This window comes from Schistocerca nitens, chromosome 8 (assembly GCF_023898315.1).
Source record: "Schistocerca nitens isolate TAMUIC-IGC-003100 chromosome 8, iqSchNite1.1, whole genome shotgun sequence".
Taxonomy (NCBI): domain Eukaryota; kingdom Metazoa; phylum Arthropoda; class Insecta; order Orthoptera; family Acrididae; genus Schistocerca; species Schistocerca nitens.
This window is the reverse complement of record NC_064621.1, coordinates 21,705,196-21,730,631: the sequence shown is the minus strand read 5'-3', so window position 1 is coordinate 21,730,631 and position 25,436 is coordinate 21,705,196. Positions and strand designations below refer to the sequence as shown.

General features: G+C 44.3%; 1 protein-coding gene and 1 non-coding gene across 2 annotated transcripts in view; both read right to left on the bottom strand.

Moving 5' to 3' along the window:
• LOC126199081 (growth arrest-specific protein 2-like) overlaps nt 1-25,436 on the bottom strand; it is a gene marked incomplete at its 5' end in the record, with an annotated part of 263,695 nt that overhangs the window by 177,335 nt on the left and 60,924 nt on the right. The window lies entirely within an intron of this gene.
• On the bottom strand, nt 22,272-22,346 carry Trnas-cga (transfer RNA serine (anticodon CGA)). The gene has a single exon. It is a non-coding gene; the product is annotated as a tRNA-Ser (tRNA).

Here is a 25,436-nt window from a genome sequence, read left to right as displayed (position 1 = left end):
AAACAGTGGCTCTTTACTTCCTTTTGCATATTGTTTTCTTTGTAAGTAGCAAATAACATCTAAAATTATTTTTCTCGTTCAATAGGTAAAAAGTTTTCACAGTTGAAACAATTTCCAATAAAAAGATATATCTATTTACGTTGATATTTATGCACAGTCTAGGCTTCATGTTTGTCCACGTGTCATAAAAACTAAATACCTTATAGCTGTTAGATATTTGGGTTCGCTTGTTGGAGAACACTAGTACACAAAATATCATTACTCTTGCGATCTTTGCATTTTGTCAGGAAACACGACAATCGGTAAATCAAAGATTAAGAAGATACAGAATCCATTACTATAACACAAATGAGCACGTGAGAGTAAGTTCACTTTGCGGTGTTAGCAGATGACGCCGCGGACTCGTTTATTTCTCCGCATACGCAGGGTATTGGTACTTTATACTCGGCACAGTCAGCTCAGAGCTAACACCAGTGACCACGTGCCGAAGTGGTCCGCGGCAGCTTTTCACACAGGCATGTGATGCGCACCCGAACCCAGCAGTCGGTCCTTACCAGAATGTCGCTTGTGTAACAGGGGCTTAACCTCAGCAGTATTAGCCCACTGGACCCGCACTCGGTAGGACGACGGTTCCAAACCCGCGTCCGGCCATGCTGATTTATTTTTTCACTGATTTTCCTAAATCGCTTCAGGTGAATGTCGGGATGGCTGGTTTGAAAGGGCACGGCCGACTTCCTTCCCTAACCCGAGGCAACCGATGACCTCGCTGTTTGCTCCACTGCCCCCCGAAGTCAGCCAACGAACCTCAGCAGTACGGACGCGTTTTCCATGTGTGTACTACCGGGGGAGGGGGGCGCAACCAAATTTCGTTAATTGTTGTTGAATTTTATTAACAGTGTACTTTTTATATACGTACTGATCTACAAGTGGGGTGCAGAACCTGAAAGTATCCTTTAACAACAATCTTTGCAATACCAACGCATTTTCCTTTGTGTGTACGCCGAGGGGAGGTGAACTTTATGACTAATAAAAATTTTTAAAAAAATACAAATTTCGTTAACAGATACAAATTTCGTTAACAGTCGCTGACTTTTATTCACAAAATACTTTTTAAGGAATGCAGATGTGTAAGAAGAGTCCTGAACTTGGAATTATTTACATGAGATTCGGTGCTAAGACTTACATTTTTAGACAGATTACTATATTTTGAAAAGATGGGCATACAGTACCCCCACCGCCCCTGGTATAGCGAGCGTTAAAGGGGCCTTTCCCAAGGTGCAAACCGTTGCCTGTGACTCTAACCAGGCTGACCGGGTACGTCACTCCACGCTGCTTCAGCTTTATCAAATGTAGTGGCTATCGAGTGGGGGCGTGCCACCAAATATTTTCACTGGGCGAGCGATGTGGAGAAGGTACTGGTGAGGACAACAGTTTAACACCCTCTGCCAACTTTTGTATCTTTGTTAATAGTAAAATTTTCTGACCGAGCGCCAGTCCCACAGTAATGGTGATTTATAAAGTAGGGAAGTAATGTTAAGTTGTAAAATTTGTTAAGCACAGTTGCACCAAGTTAAAACATAATAATAATTACCGATAAAATAATTTATGTCAAAATGTTATGAAAACCGAATAAATATATCTTTAACCTCCTACCGCGAAAGTTGAAACGTCCAGTAGTGGGCAGTAAGGGCCAGGTTCACTAGCTCTGGCATAGAGGAGGGTCAGGATAGCGAGCTCAACATGCACTTTCGCGTCGTTTAAAAATGACGGGAAGGAGCCCTCGAAAACAAGGCGCAGCCACTAGCCTTTACATTTCAGAAATATAACGGCTGCTGCAAAATTAGCAGCTATGCGGACTAGAGGTGGGCTGCACACAAGGCTGGGTGCTGCTCTACGCAGAATCGGCACTGAAATAACTCCCGTGCCCAGAGCTGTCTGTGTAGGGCTGCCACACGCCCGGTCGCATTCGACCTAGTGTTGACGGCATCTGATCCGGGGGAGATTTTATACAACTGTCAGGGGTAAAGTGAGACCTTTTTTGTATCTGGAGACATTAGACTGACTGGAAATAAATACATCTTAACAAATCTTAGTTAAAATTCACTACACGAGAATGGGCCCGTGAGTAATTTCGTTCTTTTTATATTAAACAACCAGCTCAAAGGACACTGTATTTTCCACACATACTCTCCCGCTGAGAAGAGTGAAGAAGCCATCGACGATCGCGTGCACCCAGCAGCCGCTCCGCCCGACACAAATTAACTCGCGTGACAGGTAACTCCTGTCCAACCGTACACTTCACTCACACATCTGTGCCGCAAAACAGAATATCTCGATGCTCCAGTACACCAGTTTACCTAACTTTGTATCACATTTATATTCATTTAGACTTTTTAACTCGTCGCGGATTCATATTTGTATTTCTTGACTGTTTCGTTTAACTGAACGCGTGTTAATAGTCTCACGCTTTTAAGTGTTCTCAAGCCCCAATAACAAGAGCTTATTTCTTGTTTCCTTCCGGGACACTGAGGCAATCGACGGACTATATGGGTCCGGGAAATTATGCGATGTGAGCCAAGTGTCTGAGGATGTATAGAGGGGTCCGGAAAAATGTAGATACTGTTCGATGGTCAACATTAATGACACAAAATGACATACCGTTACAATTCTTGAACGGGGAGGAGGGGAAGGTTATTTTATGTGTTCAAAGTGAACCCAATCAGCAACCAAACAACGTCGATGCCGCTGAACCGTTGACCGAACTACGGCTGTCAGTGTTGCCGGTGTTATAGCCGCACAGGACGCCTCGATGGTTTCTCGTAGCTGGCTTCTGTTGGTAAACTTCATTTTTCCAGATTCCACATAGGTAGAAGTGAAGTGTTGAGGTCTGGAGACCGCGGTGGGTGCTGAGCACCTCCCCTTCGGCCTGTACATCGACCAGGCAGATTTCCATCCATGTGGGCTCCGGCATCTCTGTGGTAGTGAAGCGGAGCGCCATCTTGTTACAGGTAAAATATTTCTTTTCCGAATATCTGTAGCACGGCAGGTAAAATCGATGTTTCTGGGATATAAAGATACACCTCACCAATTACGGTACTTTCAAAGAAAGATGAGGCAATGAAATCGCGCGATGACAGACCACACCACAGGTTGATGTTTTTGGTGGGTTGTACCTACGTCCTTAACAGAACAGTACCGTCGGCTTCATATTCATCCCGAATACTGTAAACTGCTGTACGTGTTGGTGGCTGAGTTCTGTCCACATTACACAATTTTTGGAGTACCTCCATCATGTGTTCGTACTTCCAGAACCACTTCAATACGGCCTTGCGTTGCTTAAACGACAAACTTACTTCATTCATTGCTGCACTGACATCTGCTGGAAAAAGGCGCGCCAAGATCTGTTGAAAAAAGAATCGAGTATGCTGCCCACGGAGATAAATAAAAGTAGGGATTTGGCGGTATAGACTTATGCGGTACGTTGTTTTGAAGCCAGAGTGAACGAGGCCTGCCGCCATCGCAATTTAATCTGTCGTCTGCATGCAAAAGCTGTTTTAAATATTAAAAATTACAGGGTTATGTGAATAACATAGCGCCAGGAAGGCAATTTCGCAAGTTTACTTATTTTTTGTTATTGTTCTTGAATGCGTATTTGCTGTAACAATACGACACATATGGTCTCGTTAATGTACTTCTTTTTGTTGATATGTTTGGAATTAGTAAGAAGAGAGGGAAGCTATATGAAAAACTTAGTTTCTTAATCCATTTAATAACACTTTTTCTGTTTTTGTATCGATAGCAAATGAAGCTGGAACCCCGAAACCGAAGCTTGTTTGCTTATTGGTACTGCTTCATGTTCGTTACATTTCAGCTACAACTCGTATGCACAACAGTTTTAATTTTCACGTTTGCAAAAAGCTTACCTACGTGTTCTTTGCTAGGCAATAAACGTGAAAAATGAGGAAAGAAGCAAGGCATGTTATCGTATCTTGTCATGTCAATAAAGCGATCAATTATCGAAACGTCAAAGAAACAGTACTGCATAGAGGTATACCTCCATGCAGAATAGAGTTCTTGTTTTATAAGATTCTCAGTGGATTGTTTCACTGTAGTTTACCCATCTTCTCACTCTGAAATCTTATCTATGATGCCTCATTAGTGTGTGACCAATAATAGCAATTTACAGGATATGTTCCAGCACTATTTTGCTGTAACATGTATGTAAGCTCACACATGTTCAGTAAAAACAGAACTCTTTGAACGACTAGAAACAGGACTTTGATATTCACAGGACACGCACATTAGTATGCCCTGCAGAAACGATTGGCATTTGAACAATGTCGGCCCGTGAGTTCGAGGACAACATCGATATCTCGGCGCCACACCACCTGCCGATAAAGTGTGTCTGCGGCTCTCGTTGTTCCTACAAACCGAAGGTAATGGATCAGGGTGACTTGAGCAGACAAGCAGGATGCCTCGCAGACATATGCGCGGACCGTATCGTGAAATGAGTGAGTTTGGAAGAGGGCGTATTATTGGCACTAGAGAATGTGATGAATCCATCCGAGAAATCGGCTGCCCGTGTGGGACGAAGTGTTTTGGCCGAGCGTCGGCTGCGTACAGCACGGTTCACGGAAGGCCGTAGAACACGACGAGGTGGGTCAGCTCCCAACACCCAGACCACCTCTTGACAAGATCGACAACCTGATCCGAATAACACTGCAGGCCAGATCTGCGTCCTCCTTGACTGCCGCAACAGTTGAACAGTGGAACACATCGTACACTTTCACGGGTCACAGTCCGTCGCCGTTTATTACGGCACGGGTTACGTGTGCGTCGTTTCTTCTCCTACCGTTGACGAATGTGCAGAAACATGCTAGATGGCCACGGAGTATAGAGCGCCGTCACTGGGGACAGGAATGGCATCATATAGTGTTTTCGGACGAATCCAGGTTCTGTTTTTGGAAATGATGGCCACATTTTGGCTCACCGCTCAGTGGCGTCACACTGACTGCCCTCTCACAAGAGGTGCAGCGCCAGCTCGAGGCCTCGTGGTGTGGGCTGCCACAAGTCACAGCTGGCGCGTGTCCAGGGCGGCGTGAGTACCGTGACCGACACGTAGCCATACTCCGTCTGCACATCGTGCCGAATGCTGCTTTTCAGACCACGCGTTGCTGCACGAACACAGGGTGTCAGTCTGTGACCTGGTCTTCCAGATCAACACAATTGCCGCCAGTCGAAAATGTGTGGGATACGGTGAAAGGACGGGCGCAGTGCTGTGAGCCAGTGCCGACCACCACAGGCGAACGTAGCAACCAGGTGACTGCTACACGGACGACTACTGCAGAGGGCGCCGTTCGCCGCTTACACGCGCCGATGACGTCACGCGTGGAACAAGCTACCAGGTCCCATGGGGGGGACCCTGTGTCTACTAGACAACACGACCCGTGCTCAACAAAGGTCACTCAGATGCCAATCATTTCTGGAGAACATACTATTCTACCTGTCCTGAGAGTGTGAACGTCCTATCTCCAGTCGTGCAAAGTGTTCTGTTTTTCCTGAACGTGAGCGTAATTTTTTAATAATGGTAGCCTAACCGGTGTACAGATAGGCCTACCCATTTGTCCAACGCTAGCCTCGTCTTTTCCCGGGATATTTATCGTCAGTAACTGTCAGTTTTTCGCGAATAACCAAATACATCACAATGCGAATGTACGTCTACTTTGATCATCTGATTCATTTTACATTTTAATTTCATTTTCAGGTTTTCACAGTAAGTATATATCATGCTTAGTCATGTACCATAGTAAGTTAATTAATTTCGTGTTCCGTGTATCATATGCACGATAAATCGTAATAATGTGGGACGAGTCATTTTATATTAAGATCAGTTTTTTTAAATATGCCTCCATGCTGATTATTTATCAGTTTTTTGTTTTTTAATTCAAGACAGACATGTTTGTCCGTGGTTCCCACCCATCACCATGTGCACAGTACAAAATAGATAGCCTTCTGCGGAATAGGAGAAGTTGCCACAGAGAAGCAATATCTGTTTTGTTTCAAATTTTATTTTGCTGCCTTTCAGGCTTTTTATATCGCTGGGTAAGTGTTCACAAATTTTGATTGCAGCATTGTGAACTCTTGTTTGTGCTACAGACAATCTTAATGTGGCGTAATTAATGTCATTTTTCTTCTTCTGGTATTGTAACTCTCTGAATCATTTTTGCTGTTGAAATGCAGAGGATTATTGACAGCAAACTTCAGGATGGAATAGCTACACTGTGAAACGGATAGATTGGTGCTCGCACACCGAGCAGCACGTAGTCACGTTGGAAAAAGTTTGACATATGTTTTCGGCCAAAGTGTTCTTCACAAGGGAAGCAAATCGTACACACACATTGATACATTCATACACAGAAAAGTCACAAAGATAACACAGCTGCCTCCGGCTGTTCTAGGCAGAATCTTTTTTTATTTAAAGACGGAGAAAATATGAACAATGAATAATTATCTTCGGCAGGAATTTAAGACATGACGTGCTGCACCAACACTCAGTGCGGTCACGTGGCCGTGCTTCGTGCGGGGACGATGCCGTTGGTACAGTGCGGCCCGCATGTCGGACGGTTTGCCGTCTGGAAGGCTGTGAAACGCGGGGGAAAGAATAAAAGTGAACAGCGCAACCATAATTCATGTATACAAAAGAAAATATTGCTTTAAATGCTCCACTTATTAATAAAAGACAACTCCTTTTTTTTTACCTCCATGACGCTACCGTGCAGAGTTACAAAGATATGTCATTTTGTTCCAAAGATATTAACTATCAAAGAGTCAACATTTTTCTGGACCCTAGTAAGTGCGCCGGCCGCGGTGGTCTCGCGGTTCTAGGCGCGCAGTCCGGAACCGTGCGACTGCTACAGTCGCAGGTTCGAATCCTGCCTCGGGCATGGATGTGTGTGGTGTCCTTAGGTTAGTTAGGTTTAAGTAGTTCTAAGTTCTAGGGGACTGATGACCACAGCAGTTGAGTCCCATAGTGCTCAGAGCCATTTGAACCTAGTAAGTGCAATAATAACGGTAAAGCCGGCCGCGGTGGTCTAGCGGTTCTGGCGCTGCAGTCCGGAACCGCGGGACTGCTACGGTCGCAGGTTCGAATCCTGCCTCGGGCATGGGTGTGTGTGATGTCCTTAGGTTAGTTAGGTTTAAGTAGTTCTAAGTTCTAGGGGACTTATGACCTAAGATGTTGAGTCCCATAGTGCTCAGAGCCATTTGAATAATAACGGTAAACAACCCCCGTGGTTTAATAATCAGTTTCGGAAAATAATGAGGAAACAGAAAATGTTGCACTCCCGATTGAGGAAAGAACGCGCAAATGTCGACAGAGGCATTCGTGCGTCCGTAATAAAATCAATGCACAATGCATACAACTTCCACCGACCCATCTTAGTGAAAGATCCTGCCGAGAATCCGAGAAAATTCTGCTCATACGTAAAGTGATTGTTTGAGTCGAAGACTTATATATGTTTTCGTCGACCAGTCTGCTGTTGTGATAGAAGACAGCAAAAGGAAAGCTGGAGTATTGAATTTTCGCATTTAAGGAATCATTCACGCAGGGGGATCGCACGAACATATCGTCGTTCGACAATCGCACAGACTCCCGCACGGAGGGCGTAGGAATAGGCATGCCTGCCATAGAAAGCAGCTGAAAGAGTGGAAAACAAATGAGTCTCCGAGTCCAGCTGGATTCCCAGTCCGGTCCTGCGGAGAGAACTCTGCGCCACTCACCCCTTACCGACCCGGCTTGCGTTTATCGCGAATCTCTCGACCAGCTCAGAGCCCCAAGCTATCGGAAAAAAGGAACTTACTCGCATAATTGCAGACCAATATCCTTTGCTGCAGAATTCTTGAACACATTCCGAGTTCGAAGATAATAGATTTCCTCGAGACAGAAAAGCTTTTGTCCACTAAACCGGTGCGGTTTTAGAAAGCATCGATTATGCTTGTCCTTTTCTCACACGATACACTGCGAACTACGAATGAAGGGCAGCAGGCAGTTTCCATATTCATAGAATTCCGGAAAGCGTTTAGTAAGGCGCCCCACTGCAGACTGTTCACAAAAGTCCGAACATACGAATTATTTCCCAGATACGTGAGTAGCTCCAAGACTTTTACGTTAATAGAACGCAGTGCGTCGACCTCGACAGCTAGTGTTAATCAGAGACAAGGGTATCGCCAGAAGTCTGCAGCGAAGTTAGATTGGCCCGCTCTCATTCTATATGACCTGACGGACAGGATGGACAGCGATTCACGGCTGTTTGCTGATCACGCTTTGTTGTACGGGAAGGTGACTGTAGGGGGTGGATACAATGTGACACACTCTGTTGTTGCTGTGATGAACGGCAGCTCGTTCCAAATGCAGGAAACTGTGAGTTAACGCGCACGAGTAGGAAAGAGAATGCTGTAGGGTTCGAATACAGCATCAGTACTGTGCTGCTCGGCACTGTCACAGCGACTACGTACGTGCGTGAAGAGGAATGAGCACGCGAGGGCGGCGGGAGGGAAGGCGAACGGTCGACTTCAGTTTATTCGAAGAATTCTGGGAAAACGTAGTGCATCTACAAAGGAGAGGCCGACCCATTCCAGGGTACTACTCGAGAGTTTGGGACCCGCACCAGGTCGGATTAAAGGAAGTCATCGAAGAAATTCGGAGGCGTTCTGCTGCATTTGTTGCCGATGGGTTTGGTCAGCACTCAGGTATTACAGACGTGCTTCGTGATATAAAATGGGAAGACGACGCTCTTTTCGGGAGGCACTGTTGCGGAAACTTAGAGAACCGGCATTCGAGGCCTACTGCAGATCGATTCTACCACCACCAACGTAAATTTCGGGTAAGCCCCACTAAGATGAGATAAATTAGGACTCGCACGGTAGTTTATAGACAGACGTTTCTCTCTCGCTCTATTTGAGAGTGGAACAGGAAGAGAAATGACTAGTGGTACAAGGTACCCTCCGCTATGCACCGTACCGTCGCTTGCAGAGTTTGTGTGTAGACTTTGAAAGGGGATCGAAACTGATATCCAAACAACAACACATCTAAACGCAATACTATTTGCACGAGAAGTTCAATTAGACATGTAACTATGCAGTTCGCTTATTAAGGTTTCGTGATTCACTGTGACACACAGACACACACACACACACACACACACACACACACACACACACACACACACACACACACACACACACACATCATGAGCGCGAGTACATGATAACGCTCCCTGCTGAACATCGATTCCCCGAGGAGATACTAACTGGTTTCCGACGTCGACGTTTGACATGCTGTGTCGCCAGCTGAACACCATAATCAAATTTTGCCAAAGGTAATGCATTAATGCCGGCTGCAGATGCGATGACTATTTTCGGCAACATGGCTGCAGAAATTACTTTTTATCAACAGGTCCGCAGTCCCAGTCGATGTGGCTACTGCCTCATTCGCTTGTCGATGGGGCGGTCCGGGATGAGGAAGAGAAGGAACACGAGTTCAATAGGTGGTCAGCAGCATCATCATTTGAGAAAGAACGCTTGCGCACGTGTCGAATTATTGGAAAAGCAAGCCACTGCGTGTAACGGCACGACATCGGATGCACGACGTTTTTGCTTTTCTGGGCGTTTCGTAGGAAGTTTCGATAGCAAATAGCTCTCAACTTGACCGTCGTGCGTATTTAGAGTTGCCTCACCACCACAGCTGTGGAGTACGCCGAAGCATCTGTTGACTGCTTCTATCTCTTCGTGGCCCGTTCTTCCAATGGGTATGTCATCATTTAACAGGAACAATAATGCTGAAAATCAAAGCCCTGTGTTCTGACATAGCTATGAATTTCGACTTGCACCTTACCAACGAACTGGGCGCACGTAAATTTCATTGAACAGTATTTTACGCGAGACAGGGAATTGTCACCCTGAATTAATAATTTATGTTCCTCTGGAAATCACGGCAGGACCTCTAATATTGTCACTACCAACAGAAATCTCCTCACACTATTCTCACACGCTGTCGTTTACGGGAATTCGAAATGACTTGGGCAACTTTCGATCTGTTGCACGAGGTATTATCGTAAATGTAAGATATTGTGCATAAACAAGAAACTGGTGGCACCTGATTGCTACATTGGTCATAATCTTTCGGAGTCTGTTACATTGTCTAAATATTTTGCGGTAGCTCCGTCAAGATAAATTAAATGGAAAGTTCATGTGAAATTAATAGTATCTCAGAGCGGTGATAAAACATTCCGGAAATACGGTGATAAAACCTTCACAATTGAATGTGACGTCAATCGGTATCCACAGATGGCAAGTAACTGTTCCCATTTATTCTGGGAATGCAGGACGTGTGAGGACCTATTTGTACTCTGCTACATCCAGGCAGAACTCAGATTCTGAAGTTATCCACCCACTTGGTATCCTCGAAGATCTCATTTCTGTGCAGAAGTAGCACCTATGTCACAAACCCGTTGTTCTTGAGGTGAGACATTAAAGTTTACTCTAAATGGGCTAAGGCTCCGTAGGGCTCTAAATGATGAATCATTATCGACTGGGATGCCGATAGTTTTGTTTTATTTGCAACACACACAGCAGGAAAAGGTATAATCGTGCTAACAAGCGATTTAAAAAATGTACGCATACAATGTCACACGTAATACAGTTCCAGGACGTAACAATTCTAAATATTAATAAAAAAAGGGCACAAATTAGATATGAATAGAGTGTACGATAGCTTACTGTTGAGGCGATAGCTACTATGATCGTCAATTACATCTGAATTATGTTCTAAAGAAATATCGATAAAAGAAAATTCGTCTGCACCTCGATCCATTTCTTACGTCACACATCAACTAACACATCCTTCCTCAATTATGAAGTGAAACTTGGGATTGAATACTATGGCTCCCAGAGCCAGAAATGTTGCATAAGGCGAATGAAATAAATCGTTTTTTTGTGGAAATTTGGGAAAGCTATTGTCATTCACTATATTTTAGGATAGTGATGTAACGCTTGAAATCCTCGTCGACTTTGCCAATATCGGAAGAAGTTCAAGCCATTCGAAATTACGCTGCTACGAGCTACTAGGTTAGTGCAGCTCATCAAAAGTAAGAATTACACATAAGCTCAGGAACGGGAATGGGAATCGCTGCAAAAAAGACGACGTTGAATACACACAATCACGGAGTGACGAAGATTGGGTAATTCTCATCTTATAGTCCACATGCAGCTTTACTGTATGATTAAATGATGATGGCGTCCTCTTGGGTAAAATATTCCGGAGGTAAAATAGTCCCCCATTCGGATCTCCGGGCGGGGACTACTCAAGAGGACGTCGTTATCAGGAGAAAGAAAACTGGCATTCTACGGATCGGAGCGTGGAATGTCAGATCCCTTAATCGGGCAGGTCGGTTAGAAAATTTAAAAAGGGAAATGGATAGGTTAAAGTTAGATATAGTGGGAATTAGTGAAAATCGGTGGCAGGAGGAACAAGACTTTTGGTCAGGTGATTACAGGGTTATAAATACAAAATCAAATAGGGGTAATGCAGGAGTAGGTTTAATAATGAATAAAAAAATTGGAGTGCGGGTTAGCTACTACAAACAGCATAGGAAACGCATTATTGTGGCCAAGATAGACACAAAGCCCATGCCTACTACAGTAGTACAAGTTTATATGCCAACTAGCTCTGCAGATGATGAAGAAATTGATGAAATGTATGACGAGATAAAAGAAATTATTCAGGTAGTGAAGGGAGACGAAAATTTAATAATCATGGGTGACTGGAATTCGTCAGTAGGAAAACGGAGAGAAGGAAACATAGTAGGTGAATATGGAGTGGGGGGAAGAAATGAAAGAGGAAGCCGCCTTGTAGAATTTTGCACAGAGCATAACTTAATCATAGCTAACACTTGGTTCAAGAATCATAAAAGAAGGTTGTATACCTGGAAGAATCCTGGAGATACTAATAGGTATCAGATAGATTATATAATGGTAAGACAGAGATTTAGGAACCAGGTTTTAAATTGTAAGACATTTCCAGGGGCAGATGTGGATTCTGACCACAATCTATTGGTTATGAACTGCAGATTGAAACTGGAGAAACTGCAAAAAGGTGGGAATTTAAGGAGATGGGACCTGGATAAACTGAAAGAACCAGAGGTTGTAGAGAGTTTCAGGGAGAGCATAAGGGAACAATTGAAAGGAATGGGGGAAAGAAATACAGTAGAAGAAGAATGGGTAGCTCTGAGGGATGAAGTAGTGAAGGCAGCAGAGGATCAAGTAGGTAAAAAGACGAGGGCTAATAGAAATCCTTGGGTAACAGAAGAAATATTGAATTTAATTGATGAAAGGAGAAAATATAAAAATGCAGTAAATGAAGCAGGCAAAAGGGAATACAAACGTCTCAAAAATGAGATCGACAGGAAGTGCAAAATGGCTAAGCAGGGATGGCTAGAGGACAAATGTAAGGATGTAGAGGCTTGTCTCACTAGGGGTGAGATAGATACTGCCTACAGGAAAATTAAAGAGACCTTTGGAGAGAAGAGAACCATTTGTATGAATATCAAGAGCTCAGATGGCAACCCAGTTCTAAGCAAAGAAGGGAAGGCAGAAAGGTGGAAGGAGTATATAGAGGGTTTATACACGGGTGATGTACTTGAGGACAGTATTATGGAAATGGAAGAGGATGTAGATGAAGATGGAATGGGAGATAAGATACTGCGTGAAGAGTTTGACAGAGCACTGAAAGACCTGAGTCGAAACAAGGCCCCGGGAGTAGACAACATTCCATTAGAACTACTGATGGCCTTGGGAGAGCCAGTCATGACAAAACTCTACCATCTGGTGAGCAAGATGTATGAGACAGGCGAAATACCCACAGACTTCAAGAAGAATATAATAATTCCAATACCAAAGAAAGCAGGTGTTGACAGATGTGAAAATTACCGAACTATCAGTTTAATAAGTCACAGCTGCAAAATACTAACGCGAATTCTTTACAGACGAATGGAAAAACTGGTAGAAGCGGACCTCGGGGAAGATCAGTTTGGATTCCGTAGAAATGTTGGAATACGTGAGGCAATACTAACCTTACGACTTATCTTAGAAGAAAGATTAAGAAAAGGCAAACCTACGTTTCTAGCATTTGTAGACTTAGAGAAAGCTTTTGACAACGTTAACTGGAATACTCTCTCAAATTCTGAAGGTGGCAGGGGTAAAATACAGGGAGCGAAAGGCTATTTACAATTTGTACAGAAACCAGATGGCAGTTATAAGAGTCGAGGGGCATGAAAGGGAAGCAGTGGTAGGGAAAGGAGTGAGACAGGGTTGTAGCCTCTCCCCGATGTAATTCAATCTGTATATTGAGCAAGCAGTAAAGGAAACAAAAGAAAAATTCGGAGTAGGTATTAAAATTCATGGAGAAGAAGTCAAAACTTTGAGGTTCGTCGATGACATTGTAATTCTGTCAGAGACAGGAAAGGACTTGGAAGAGCAGTTGAACGGAATGGACAGTGTCTTGAAAGGAGGATATAAGATGAACATCAACAAAAGCAAAACGAGGATAATGGAATGTAGTCAGATTAAATCGGGTGATGCTGAGGGGATTAGATTAGGAAATGAGACACTTAAAGTAGTAAAGGAGTTTTGCTATTTAGGGAGTAAAATAACTGATGATGGTCGAAGTAGAGAGGATATAAAATGTAGACTGGCAATGGCAAGGAAATCGTTTCTGAAGAAGAGAAATTTGTTAACATCGAGTATAGATTTAAGTGTCAGGAAGTCGTTTCTGAAAGTATTTGTATGGAGTGTAGCCATGTATGGAAGTGAAACATGGACGATAAACAGTTTGGACAAGAAGAGAATAGAAGCTTTCGAAATGTGGTGCTACAGAAGAATGCTGAAGATAAGGTGGGTAGATCACGTAACTAATGAGGAGGTATTGAATAGGATTGTGGAGAAGAGAAGTTTGTGGCACAACTTGAGTAGAAGAAGGGATCGGTTGGTAGGACATGTTTTGAGGCATCAAGGGATCACAAATTTAGCATTGGAGGGCAGCGTGGAGGATAAAAATCGTAGAGGGAGACCAAGAGATCAATACACTAAGCAGATTCAGAAGGATGTAGGTTGCAGTAGGTACTGGGAGATGAAGAAGCTTGCACAGGATAGAGTAGCATGGAGAGCTGCATCAAACCAGTGTCAGGACTGAAGACCACAACAACAACAACAGTCCACACACTACATTCTTAGTGCCCCTGCCATTGTACCCATTACTCACGGCAGACAATCCACACAGTCCCGTGAGAGTTCAGACAAATCGTGTGAATCCGCACTGAAGAAGGTCATGAGCCGGTTAGCCTTAAACGACATGAAGATGGCGTCTGTTCTCATCTTCATACCCAGAAGACATAATCGGATGTCAATATAATTTCGTACATGTATACACGATCGGTGGGTATGTTAATGATCGGCGGTGCTTCAGTGTTATTCGTGTTTAGTGTTGTTATTAGGCCTGGTAGGATACGTCGTAGAGTGATGTTCAAATGGTTAAAATGGCTCTGAGCACTATGGGACTTAACATCTGAGGTCATCAGTCCCCTAGAACGTAGAACTACTTAAACCTAACTAACCTAAGGACATCACACACATCCATGCCCGAAGCAAGATTCGAACCTGCGACCGTAGCAGTCGCGCGGTTCCAGACTGAAGCGGCTAAAGTGTTGTGGGAAACCCCCAAAAATCCACACTGAAGGTGGCCGGCACACCGGCCGACATCGTTAATCCTCCGGGTCGTAGTAACACACAGAAATGCATCGAGTGAAACATAAGCGATTTCTGGCGTTGCCCAGGGTAGTGTTATAGGAGTTGTGTTGTTCCTTATCTATATAAACGATTTAAGAGACAATTTGAGCAGCCGTCTTAGGTTGTTTCCAGATGATGCTGTCGTTTGCCGCCAAGTACAGTCATCAGAAGATCAAAACAAACTGCAAAACGATTTATAAAAGATATCTGTACAGTACAAAAATTGGCAATTGACCCTAAATAATAAAAAGTGTGATGCCATCCATATGGGTGCTAAAAGGAATCCGTTAAACTTCGGTTGCACAATAAATCAGTCAAATCTAAAGGCCGTAAATTCAACTAGATACCTAGGAATTACAATTACGAACAACTTAGATTGGAAACAAGACATAGAAATGTTGCGTGGAAGGCAAACCAAAGACTATGTTTTATTAGCAGAACAGTTAGAAAATCTAACATATCTGCTAGAGATCCTGCCAACACTACGCTTGTCCATCCTCTTTTGGAGTACTGCTGCGCGGTCAGGTTCCTCACTAGACAGGATTACTGGAGTACACCAAGAAAATTCAAAGAAGGCAGCACGTTTTAAATTACCCAGAAATGGGGGAGAGAATGTCACTGACACGATGCAGGATTTGGCGTTTTTCGTTGCGGCGGGATGTTCTCACGAAATTTGAATCACCAACTTTCTCCTCTGAATGTGAAAATATTATGTTCATGCCGATTTACATAGTGAGAAACGATCATTATAAGGAAAATATGAGCTCGCAAAGAAATTTTTTGCGCGCGCTGTTCGAGATTGGAATAATAGAGAATTATTGTAAAGGTGGTTCGAAGAACCCTCTGCCAGGCACTAAGTGTGATTTGCCGAGTATACATGTAGAATATAGATCATCAAATGAAAGACTACAAAAGACTGTGGACTAAGTTCCACCGCCTGCTTAGTACGTTACATAGGAAAGTCTGAAAAAGGAGGTCATTCGCGAAGAGAAAGCTCTCGGATTGTCCCAAAACACTTCCAGAAGCCCACGGACCAGCAATGCCGCAGACTGCAGCCTACTCTTCTCGAAAATGCGCCCCAGTGTGCCGGTGTCCGGGCACCGGTGAAGAGAAGCGAGGGCCGGGCGTCGTGGTCGGCAGTGTCGCGGTGGTCAGAGCGAGCTCCGGCTCCGAGTGAACGAGAGCGAGGCAACCGAGTCACGCCTCTGTCCGAGGAAGTGTACTGGTATTCACGTCAGGTGGTTCAGCAGGTGAGAGGGCAGTGGCGCGGGACTTAAACCTCGTTCCCGCCGGAGTGAGTCGAGTGTGTTCAACCGATGGTGAGGGCGGAAAACAGCGCCGACTGATAGCATCAGCATCTGGGTTAGGCGATGGCGTGACGCCACGCCACGCCACGCCACAATACGTGGCCAGGCGGGCCTCTCAGATTTATAGGGCTGCGCTTATCTCACACTGGATCTGGTTTTATGTGCTGCACGTAAGTAAGTGATGGCACACATCTTTCCACGGCGGCAGCAGGCACCGGGAAGGCGAGTTCCACATGCAAACCAGTACTTCCGCAAATCTGTATGAGCCACGTTATGGCATTGCTCATTTAATAATCTTTCTAAATAAAGTAAGTACGTTAGACAAAAAGAAACCGGTACAACACGGTCATTTCACCACGTCCAGCTGGAAACACTTATTGACGATTAGATCCTGTACAGCTAACAAACTGATAGGTTTCACCTTTTGTTCCAAATAGGCCCAGACTTTTTTTGCGGGGTTAAGATCAATCGAATTAACGGAGCAGTCTAGATGCGATAAGGTGCCTGTGTATTAGCAAAACGAGGAATGTACGTTTGAAGTCCTGTTAACCCGGCTGTTGGCATTTTGGAAGACGTGAATTCCATCGGCATACTGACCATGAAGATGTAGAAAAGCGTGAGACACTCGGTCACCGAGAATGTAGAAACACACATCCTGGCACACGTTCACGGAAACACTAATGTTTACTCCAGTCAGGGTTCGAGAATCAACCCAGAACACCAGAGGACCAGCCCTGGGCCGAGCAGCGTCCAGCTGACAGTCGCTGCACTCGAGGCCTCGCGTCGCCTGAGAAGAGGCGCGCTGGCGGCTGGCGGCTGCCACTCGTCGCACCACACTATTCGGCTCCACTCAACTGGTGTCCGGCACCTGCGTTGATTGGGCCTTCAAGTCTTGCAGCCTAGTGAGCCACTGTCAGTTCCCGACTCCACATGTCCATTACATACCGTTTGGCCGCGCGGCTCCCATCGTCGGAGGTTCGAGTCCTCCCTGAGGCGTGTGTGTGTGTGTGTGTGTGTGTTGTCCTCAGCGTAAGTTAGTTTAAGTTAAAGTAGTGCGTATATCTAGAGACCGATGACCTCAGCAGTTTTGTCCCATAAGACCTTACCACGTACAGTTTGTCTCGCAATAGTCGCTCGGAAACTAGTTGAGATGTAGCTGCATTCACTGGGAGCAATAGCTCCTGCTTGGTTCGAAACTGATTGTCATTGACAAACCTGCGAAGGGTACGGAATTCTTTAGAGTCACGTTGGAAAACGTCTGCAGTGGTACACGAACACATCCAATTAATTCACGGCTCGGGCACTTGCACGTCCACATGCGACATCTCCTTCGTACCATTGTGTCACGTCTCCACGACGAACCATATTTCTGCGTCGATTGCATACAACTGGCTAGCATTTCACAGCATGGCCGCATTACTGCGTGGTACTAGTTCAAAGCCATCTGCAGCTCTCCAAATCCACCGACGTGTTGTTTTAACGAGACGACTAGTATTTTGCCCGGCGAGCTTAGGATCTTCAGCAGCGTGCATTGTAAAAGACGTACCGTAGCTGAGGTTACAAGTTGTGACGGGTCACCAGGAAACCCTCGACTGCAGCAGTGCTACAGACGACACTAGCCTCGGTCGGCTGCTATTGCTCCTCGCCTACAGATAAGCAGCATCGCATTGTTTTACCACGGAGCCTATATAGCTAGAGAATGAACGAACCTCTGGCCGCAGCCACGTATTTACCAGGCTGCGATTACGATGTACAATTGGTTAGCGTTACAAGGAGGTGTGCACTCGCCTACCAATTATAGCAACAATAAAGCAGCACTTCCAGTTTATTGTCTGATAATAGGCTAAAAAGATGTCATTTCTTCACCTCACGTACTATCCGTCTAGCAGGAAGCCCACAGTAGAATAAAGCTACTAACTTATCCAAATGGAGATTGTACCCCACCAGCACCCTCTACACCTAGAAATCCGAGAGGTGTCGCACCCACTGTTACACTAATGTGCCGTCGTAGAGTCTCTATCTATCTATCTACCCGCTCCACCAACGTTATACCACTCTTTCCAATTCCTTCAATGGCACGCACGTCACTTTGCTTTCCATATCCCTCCTCGCTGCCCTATACGAATTCTTCAGCAGCTCACAGCTTTCCTCTCTCTCCTCAAACACGTTGCACTGTCCTCGAGAAAGAGAACCTTTACTTTTAATCCTCTGAGTACCGGTGCTTCTTTTTAGTAAATACACCTCTATATAAAGTTGAAACAACGTAAACTGGAGTCTGAACTGCTGATTTTATGAATGGTTTCGAAATGAAACCAATGCACTTCTCATTAAAATTTACTAAATTTTAGGCCCATTTTGCTTGTTATTCGGGACTATAATTTGTTATAGACATTATCAGCTGATGGACGTTTCAAGGTGTGGGATTATGTGCAGGAAAAATGTGAAAGCCATTTCCAATACATCACATGAAATGATGGGTGGTTGTAACCTATGTATCCCAAGGGTTCCAGAGTGAAACCACCTCCTTAAAACAATTCATTGTTTGAATTTTGCCTATTTTTTACTTTATTAGTTTCTTGCTGTGATAATAAAGGTTCCTCTTCTTTTAGTGTTCAGCCCTGAGGTTGGCTTGCAGCAGAGCGCCTTTCGTCTCTTCTCTCTGTCTTCCTCTTCATTTCCACGTTCATGATCTGCTGCATGTATGATATCCTAGGTCGCCCCCGCAGATTCCTTCCCTCAGTAGCTCCTTCTGCTACTATTCCAATGATGATGTTGTGTCGTAGGATGCGCCCACAAGTTTGTCTCTTGTTTGGATGTGCCTCCACAGAGATCTGGTTTTGGTTCAAATGGTTCAAATGGCTCTGAGCACTATGGGACTCAACTGCTGAGGTCATTAGTCCCCTAGAACTTAGAACTAGTTAAACCTAACTAACCTAAGGACATCACAAACATCCATGCCCGAGGCAGGATTCGAACCTGCGACCGTAGCGGTCTTGCGGTTCCAGACTGCAGCGCCTTTAACCGCACGGCCACTTCGGCCGGCTAGATCTGGTTTTCTGTACTTTTCTAAACACTTCTTCATTTGTTACTTTGTGTCTCCAACTGATCTCCATCATCCTTCTATAGCACCACATCCCCAGTGCCTCTAGCAGTCTTCTTTTTTCTCTTCCCATTGTCCAAGTTTTACATCCGTATAGGGTCAGACACTCCAAACGAAAGCTTTCACGATACGTTTTCTTATTTTCAGACTGTTCGTGCCGGTGAGTAAGTTCCTCCTCAGATTAAATGCAGTTTTGGCCTGTTGTATTCTGCTCGCAATTTCTTTCCGGCTTCTACCATCGCTTGTGATTTCCTTCCCAGGTAGGTAAATTCCTCTATTACTATAAGTTAATTTTGTAAAACAAATTTTAAATTATATTCGAAAGTGAAGTGATCTTACTGAAACAACGGACAGTTTACTTTTTACCAATTTCTTCTTGTACTCCTTGCTTAGTACGGTACTAAAGGTTAATTTTGTGAATAACTCCAAAATTAGGTTCTTCGTGTTGTTGGGAATCAAAGGGTTAAACTAGATCATTCTTTCATTAATCGTGAACATTTTCGCCGTGAAAATATGTAACAAGCATTTGTGGTCTTTTTGCCTCTCCCCGTGTACACTTAGTATCATACAATACAATGTTGACTCTGTCCTCCTCAACACACGAGAAAAGATGCTACTATTATTATCAATTTTTTCGGATGACGAGGAAGTTACATTACTCCAAGGCTACTTTAGCAAGACACAATACATTGCTTTCACCCAGTTCTGCTCCAAAGCTTTAAGTTACACTTCGAATTTACATGCAACGGTGAACAATGTGGTTTCCGCGCGTGCGGCCTCATGTGTGTGTGTGTGTGTGTGTGTGTGTGTGTGTGTGTGGGTGGGTGGGTGGGTGGGTGTGGGGGGGGGGGGGGAAGGAGAGAGAGAGAGAGAGAGAGAGAGAGAGAGAGAGTGTGAGTGAGTGAGTTGTCGTTCCGTGTAGCGTATTTTCTAGCTGCAGTGTCGTCCGCAGACCCACGTAAAACACCTGAAACGACTGAGACTCTCTCTCTCTCTCTCTCTCTCTCTCTCTCTCTCAAACCGTGTATAACAAAATTGTCATCCATATGACGCTGATATCCAAACGCACAGTGGGTAAATAATAAAAGAGGAAAGTTATTGGTAGTCGTATTATTTTATTTTTCCAGTGATAAAACATTTCTCAGTTCTCTAATAAAACGGACGCTGGAAACGCCAAATCTCTGTGCACCCGTGTTATTGCAACTACAACACCCTACGGATAGTGCACGTTGGAATCACAGTTCTGAACTCTCGCTTTACGTAGCTGGTTCTGCCGACACCACTCGTAGCTCGAGCACGGCAGGAGGCGCCGCTCTTTCCACTAACACACAGACGTAACTCCAAACTGTTGCCACACTGAAGGAAGCATCCCACTGTCTAAAATTTAGACTCTCGCAAATTCCACAGTGCACGCTCGCTGGGGCACGACTCGCCGCTTTTCTGCAGCTCTTACAACGGTAGCCGCAAGAGGCAAGACTGGCGTCGGTGTTAGCTCTCTGAATGCCCCGCGCGTCACAGCCTCACGAGATACTTGGCGCGGACCTGGGTGCCGCGTTTCCAAAATGGTGCCGTCCGTACATTTTTGTATACTGTCAGTACAATTTAAGAATATTAAACGCCACAGAAAAGTAATATTTATTTTCTCTTCACTTTCAATTTAGGGGATAAAGTGACATGAATATGTAACTATGCTTTATATTATAATATAAATACTTTTATTTTCAGTGATGTTCAAAAATGGTTCAAATGGCTCTGAGCACTATGCGACTTAACATCTGAGGTCATCAGTCGCCTAGAACTTAGAACTAATTAAACCTAACTAACCTAAGGACATCACACACATCCATGCCCGAGGCAGGACTCGAACCTGCGACCGTAGCAGTCGCTCGGCTCCAGACTGTAGTCCCTAGAACCGCACGGCCATTCCGGCCGGCTTCAGTGATGTATAAGACTCAATAATTGCAGTATAAATCATATACATCTATTTCTTATATTAACTAAAACTAATGATATTACAAATAACAACATATAAATATGAAAACATTAAATATCAATCGCTCTGCACTTCCATTTTCCCATCTCCTCTTCGACGACAGCAATCGCAAACTACTTGGCGTCTTGAGTGGTTCTTGCATACAAAACTTACAGTAGTCTTGTTACTCTTGTGTGGGCCACATTCCAGACAAAAACCTACTTTTTTTTCATTCGGTTGTTGTCGATTCGGTATTAGCTGGTTCTCGGTAGTCTTAGGTTTTGCACGGTCTTTGCAGTGTTTGGTCTGTATTATTCCACATCCGCAGTATGTGTGCTTTGATTCTTGCCATGGTGAAAAATCTCAAAAATATTGCCAGCGGCCACCTTTCCGTTCTCCTGAAAGTCGAATAAGACGGAAGCTTTTGGCCAGATGTATTGATGCCGCCCTTGGTACGGTTACAGTCAGTTATTGGGGCAGGTTTTCCCGTTTCTCTGTCCGTTTCCTCGTAATAATGCGTTCTAGCTAACACGGGGACACATTTTTTCTTCTTTGGCATATAGGACTCCAGGGTGTAATCGGCCTCGAATCCAAATAGAGAAGAGCTCCTTTCTTGGAATTTCAAATCCAGAAACCCTGAGGCGATTTGTTTTTTGTTCTTTTCCATTGTATCAAGAAATGTTACACCGTTCTCCAGAAGAAACTTGTAGATGGCCACATTTCTGTGAGAACCTAAGATGTGCTGAAGCAGTCGCTTGACTATGTCGAACGGTTTGTTCGCTGTAAAATAAGGGCCTTCCCTCTGTTTGCCACAGTATATCTCACAGCTGTGCACATAAAACGTCCTACTGTCGCACGCGGCATAAAATTTCAGGTCGTACTTTGCCTGCTTGGTAGGCATGTACGGGTTTCTTGAAGAACCCTACAAAGACCCTGCAAAACCTAAGAATTGTATTGGCTGAAACTACACCGACCTCGAAATGGAAGCAGCATTTCATCAATGGGCACGTATTCTGATAGGAAGTAACTGAAACTTCCTGGCAGATTAAAACTGTGCGCCCGACCGAGACTCGAACTCGGGACCTTTGCCTTTCGCGGGCAAGTGCTCTACCAACTGAGCTACCGAAGCACGACTCACGCCCGGTCTCACAGCTTTACTTCTGCCAGTATCTCGTCTCCTACCTTCCAAACTTTACAGAAGCTCTCCTGCGAGCCTTGCAGAACTAGCACTCCTGAAAGAAAGGAGAGCTTCTGTAAAGTTTGGAAGGTAGGAGACGACATACTGGCAGAAGTAAAGCTGTGAGACCGGGCGTGAGTCGTGCTTCGGTACCTCAGATGGTAGAGCACTTGCCCGCGAAAGGCAAAGGTCCCGAGTTCGAGTCTCGGTCGGGCGCTCAGTTTTAATCTGCCAGGAAGTTTCATATCAGCGCACACTCCGCTGCAGAGTGAAAATCTCATTCAGGAAGTAACTGTTTTACGTTACTTTCAAAGTCCCTTTATACCTCCCTAACGGCTGCTAATTTATCTTTCTTCCCCTGGTCGCCCTCTCATCAAATCTGATGCTTCTCAGTACAAAAATAAACGTGTTACAGCAAAATGCAGCTCGGCGAGCCATCATCGCTGTACCGTTACGTTTCCAAGTTCTTCGGGCATCGGGATGGCTACTTTTGTTGAGAGAGATCGAGAACAGAATCCCACAAAAAAAGCGTTCATATCAGAAGAAGAAATAAACCCAGAATCTCTTTCCCCCGTGTACTGAATTGTACATCTCCGTTCTGAAATACACAGGTTTGTTAACTAACAATTTTGTCAATCATATATTTAGGAATGAATCCCATAAACGCACCTAATTCCGAATAATATGCGCGTGTCGGGCCTGGCAATACTTTTAGAATGTTTTTTGATTTTGTTTTATTCGACAGAGATCAGGGTCGGCCGGAGTGGCCGTGCGGTTCTAGGCGCTACAGTCTGGAACCGCGTGACCGCTACGGTCACAGGTTCGAATCCTGCCTCGGGCATGGATGTGTGTGATGTCCTTAGGTTAGTTAGGTTTAAGTAGTCCTAAGTTCTAGGGGACTGATGACCACAGCAGTTAAGTCTCATAGTGCTCAGAGCCATTTGAACCATTTGAACAGAGATCAGGAATTGCTTATCCAAAGTGTTTCCTCATCTTTTTAGACGTAAAAACGGTAATCATTGCCTTGAATATCATCTAAGGGATTGGAATGTTCGTCCGCGGATTGTTCTGAGTCGCTACTGTGTTAATCCACATTCACAATTTCTTCCTCCTCTTCACTTTCATTGGTGATATCGCACGGAGGCCCTACCACTTCATCTTCGCCCTCAGACAGCCCACAAAGTATTTGAGGTATAACTTAATCATGTATACTGTCCCTCTTCCTAGAAAAGCAAAAGGGAGTAAAGACGTAATTATGTGCACTGCACTTATTTCAATACGTGTATGACTGACGGCGGCGGTTTGGAGTGCCACTTGAGCGATGTTTCCAGTTCATCGGATAGTTTCTCACCGACTATACAAGGAAACAGGAGACTGACCATGCAATGTTCGGGGAAGGGGCGAACATGTGAATTGCTATAAACGGAAAGTGGGCGGTCTGAGGACTGACACGTACTTCCGTGTACTGTGGGGTTGCGGTACTTTCTGCCGCCGTGCAGTATTTAGAGGGTTAATTAGCTGCCGGGTGAAGCTGGTGATGGAACACCTGTCATTGTTGTGACTATCCGTTTAGGATTAAACACCCACGGTACTGGAATCCTCAACAGAGGCAATATCTGGCAGAGGTAAGGGTGGTATCGTGGTCCGCCGCTGGTAATTTTGGTCCCTTAACATCTAATAAGCGAAGGTGCACATGCTGGCGGTGAATTTATCAGTTAGAGGTACAAATTTGTAGCTGGTGCCTGCAGAATACCCAGACGAACAAGCTGAATTTTATAGACGTTACTGTACTTTCTTCGCCAGCAAACACTTCTAGAGGTAGGGGTGTCGGTAGTATTATTACAGCTATGTCTATGGAAACACTCATTGTACTATGTTTTGTATTATACGCGTATAAGGGTTATGTTCCGGTATTATGGGACGTTCTAGTATTAATATTTGATATTATACTTATCGTTAGAAACCAAAACGAAGTTTGGGAGTAAGGTGGCGATATTGGTGTTATGAACCCCTTTCGTGCTGTCAATTTGAACACTACATAAAATGGCCGAAATTATAACTACTACAGAACTTTTGTTTATTTTTGTGTTGCAGATACCTGGTGAAGAGGTAACGTCATGAAGAAAACAAGAAAGAAAGATTTGGTATAAAAAGACATGAAAAGAGCTTTAAAGGCACTACCAGATAAAACAACGGACCTAAAAAGGCAGAAAATATGTTTTATTTTCCTGGAACAAGCAAACCAAGACTATTTCGACATGACTTGCTTTTTCAACAAGTAGTTAGTAAAAAAGTCGAGAGGAAGCCCATTTCTCTATTGAAATGAAATGGAAGAGGAACTTGTTGATTATCCAATTATAATTGCATCTAAATTCTGTGATCTCAAAATACACGATGTGCGATGTTCGGCTTTCCAGATATGGGAGAAGAATTGAGTCCCACATCCACTCACTGGTAAAGCAGCAGGACATGCCTAGTTCGAACGTTTCATGACCTGCCAGAAAGGTGTTCTGTCTCTCCCAAAACTTTCAACAACCACATTCTCATAATAACGAATTCACCAAGAAGGCTGCAAACTAGTTTTTTAATATCGAGGAGACAGGTTGATAAAGATATCTGTCCACTGGATTCACAAGCATACATATATGGGGTCTTGGTCCTCGATTGATTGGTCTTAAAGAGAATGCAAACGCCAGATTCGTGCTTCAAGTGCTGCTGACCGAGGGAGTCTCATTATAGGTGTTTATTGCACGAGTGTCGGAGGAAGTCCTATCCCACCGCTGATGATTTTCCCGAGGAAAAACTTGGTAGATATTTAATGAAATTGGCCCCATTTGGTGCTATTGAAAAAGTCCATTCTTCTGGTTAGGTTCAAGGAAATCTAGTTACAGCCGATTCAATCACTTCATTAAAAAGGTCAAACCCACAGTAGAAGATTGAGTCCTCCTAATGAATAGGACGTGTTTGACTGTCATCTGAATATTTCTTGTAGGTTCGATGGAGAACGCATTGAACATTTGTGAAACATAAACGAAAGCTTCA